Here is a 3,565-nt window from a genome sequence, read left to right as displayed (position 1 = left end):
TGCACCACACAAGTAATGAGTTAAGACCCGAGTGAGACCCGGATCTGTGTGGATGCCTGAGCCATAGGGCATTCTCTCCCGGGACGCCCGGCCTTCTCCGTTTGGCCTGCTGACTCTGAATGAATGGTCATCGTATATGGTGAAAGTCAGATAAATGTACGTATCGTTTGAAGTGGCCACAAAAGCTTCGCACTCTCCAGCTATATGATCTGGGGCCGGACCACCTCGTGAAAATGTTCCCGTAAACAGCTTTCCCAGCAGGACATCCCCGGTGTTACTACTGCCAAAAGACACATGATAGTGCGCTGACGAGTCTTTTATCAGCGCCAACTGGGCTGCCGCTGGCCTGACACCTCCCACCTCCCCGATGCATTTCTCATGGGAACTCATCATTACCATTCATTTTGCCCAGACAGGCTCGTTTCAGAGCAATTGTGGATACATTCATAAAGCCGACATAGAGGGAGACTTGAGAATGGCACCCAGTTGTGTCTATGTGTGAAGGGGGTGGGGATGGAGAGAGGGTGAGAGGGAGGGGTGTGGGAGGGAATGTGACTTGGCAAAAAATAGGCTAAAAATATTTATTTCCAGTAGGATACTCTCTCTCTCTCTCTCTCCCTCTCTCTCTCTCTCTCTCACACACACACACACACACACACCTACACACACTGTGTCTGTGTGTGTGTGTGTGTGTGTGTGTGTAGTGGGGGAATGACTGGCAGCAAAAGTCAGAGGAGGAGTAGACTCACACACACAAAATATATGTGAGGAGACAATGACTAAGCAGCAGCTTGAGGAGTAAATAGAGAGAGCGCATGTAAAAAAAAAAGAAAAAAAACAACAATTGGAGATATGAAGAGACTGACTGACAAGGCAGAAGTCGACGCCAGACACTTTGTGACTGCACAGATTTCTTTGCTGTCCCCAAGTAGCCTACTTCACAACGGCCAAGTCTCTCAATGAAGTGTGATACGATGTGATACGATGTGACACAAGCGACACGAGTGGGTTAATATTTTACCTCCAGGTATCATTCACAGATTTCTGCTTCGCAAACCATAGGCAGAGGTTCACGGGCCACTAGATAATTCGTTAATTTACGGCCCAGTAAAGTCTGAACAGCGAAGTGGTAGGCCTATCTCATAAACAGCTGATCCACTCCAAGCGTATGGCGCAAATACGTCCGGTACAGTTTTTTTTTTTTTTTTATCACTTAGCTAGGTCTGTTGTTGTCCGACTAGATCCGGCGTGCTCATCGATTCTATTGTGTAACCAAAATAAACAAGGACAGAGTATCCAGAATGTAAACAAACAAAATGCGCCCTTTGTTGCATTGGGATTAGTTTGTGCTAAAACTTGACTACAGAATGTACTCATCTGTCTGTCTTCTTGTCGTTTTCTTTCCACGACTTTGAGTAGCCAAATTTGTGCTTTCCTGATATTCCCAAGCATTTCATTAGCACATGTTAAATGTGTATTTGTTTCCTACAGTTAGTCGCGTCCACAGCCTATGTATTATGGGGGGTATCCAAAAACTAGAATGACACAGCAGAAGTCATAGATAAACACCGACATTTAAATCCTCGATTCTAAATCAGAGCTAATGACATGTTGCTGTCTGGTGTTTTGCATCACTGTTTTGGCTCTGGTCAGTACACGTGCGAATGATTATTTGGACCCGAGTTCTGGCCAAGTGTCTACCCCCACTTCCCCTCACTCTCTCCCTCCCCCCGGACGGACAGCTATTAAAAGGTGCTGACGTCAAAAGAGCCGCCATCTTTAGCGAGGGCAGAGCTACTCTCCATTGAAGAAGAACTGAGGAGGTATCAAACACGCGCAGTGCCTTTGCAGCAACTCAGTCCTAACAGAAGGGGAGTGATATCGGTTAGTGGTTGAATTCGCAGGCATATCCTCCTCCGTAGCGACGGATCCACCGAACACGGGCTCAGGTAAGATAGTTTTTTAACTGGGATTTGCTCTAAGCTCTTTCAAACTAACCATATGAGCAAACTCATTTTTGGATTTTTGGTTACAATCTGGATTATAATTCAATTATGTATAAGTAGTATTTAGACTTGGGAGGATGATCATTATTTTCAGAAAACAACTGTGGACGCATGCGGTGCATTTTGGATCTATTCAAACAAGCTAATTATTAGACCTATTAGTCTGGCTGATATTTATCCGATGTTGCAGCATATCGAAATGGCAAGACTTAAGTGGTGTGGATATTTCACCGTTTTCCTCTTCGAGGACACGACATCCGTGAATTCTCTCGCCGCGTTCGGGGTGTTAAAATTGCTGGATGCGGTGTTTCAATGCGCACATTGTGGGCGGGTTCAGTGATTCAGTACCATGGACAACGACCGACGCGACTGTTTTCTGTCTGAAATTGTTAACAGTTTATGAGGATAATAATGATGATTAAAAATCCTCTCTGTCGAATGATCCTTTGTGATCAGTATTCCAGTGACTGACATACCCAAAGCTTGCTCTGAAATCGGTGGCATAGCCTTTCTAGATGTTTTGCGCAGGAGCAGTTTATTCCTTTGGGTCATGTGTGGCTTGTGATGATTTCTGCTGTTCTTGGCACCATGATGCTACTCGCAGACTGCGCCGTTAAGTGGGATTATTTGGGAAGTCTAGGTAAAAATCTGACACAATCAAGTTAATGCGGAAAACGCGAGGCCGATATTCGAGCTTCGTGACGTGGATGGATAAGGTTGGAAATGCCTAGGCGCGTTCTTACTCCATCTGGGGGGCGTCTATCTCGTAAACTGCGACAGAGGGAGTCGATAGGGTTCGAATGGGAGGGGGGTGGTGGTGTTGGTGGAAGGGGGAGGAGGGCGCTGACATAGGAAATACACTGTCATCAAACTTCAAGAATGTGATGCCACAAAGCACGTCTGTGGCGGCTGCAGCGCAGTATGTTTCATTTCAGCGGCCAGACCCCTGCCATAGTTCTACGTGACGAGGCAACAGTAAATACTATCCGTGTCTGACCAGCTGGGCGGGGGCTGAGGCTGGGGGTGAGCGGGGGCGGTGATGGAGATACCCGCACTGTGGTACCTCAAACACCCTGTTTACCGAGGCTACGAGACTGCGTATGTTCAACGGTACCCGTCACTGCGGGGATCCTCCCACGCATTGGGGAGATCTTCATACATTCACGTGTAAAGTGCATTATACACGCCTTGCGAATGAATGCATATTGATGGATTGAGGACTGAAATGTCATAACCTTAAGTTAGTTATCTCATGCGCAGTGAAAACAAACATCGTAACGAAGAAACAATGAAAGGCGTGAGAAAAAAGGGAACAGTTGATAGCCTACTGATGAGTTATTTAGGTCACGTGCGACTGTGTTGCACCTGCATGTTACTATGTTAAATGGAATGGTTCAAGTGTGTGGTTGTCCCTCACATCTCACACAGTTTTATTTGTCCTTTATTGTGCGTAGATGTAGGTAATCAAATCCGTTGTTCGCGAGGCATGCACAGAGGAACGTGCGTCTGGAATTGTGCTGTTGCAGTCTACTGCAATCAGTGACGAATTTCGATAGATG

At 46.3% G+C, this 3,565-nt stretch overlaps 1 protein-coding gene across 1 annotated transcript in view; it reads left to right on the top strand.

Annotated features, from left to right (window-relative positions):
• The first annotated feature begins 1,789 nt into the window (after positions 1-1,789).
• The window catches only part of snap25a (synaptosome associated protein 25a), a 29,153-nt gene continuing 27,377 nt past the window's right edge, over positions 1,790-3,565 (top strand). The window contains exon 1 of the mRNA XM_062550950.1: positions 1,790-1,949. The gene's annotated coding sequence lies outside the window, so the exon portion shown is untranslated. The remainder of the gene's footprint in view (positions 1,950-3,565) is intronic.

The sequence above is a fragment of the Sardina pilchardus genome, chromosome 12 (assembly GCF_963854185.1).
Source record: "Sardina pilchardus chromosome 12, fSarPil1.1, whole genome shotgun sequence".
Classification (NCBI taxonomy): domain Eukaryota; kingdom Metazoa; phylum Chordata; class Actinopteri; order Clupeiformes; family Clupeidae; genus Sardina; species Sardina pilchardus.
The sequence above is the reverse complement of the archived record's forward strand: the minus strand, read 5'-3'. Positions and strand labels throughout refer to the sequence as shown.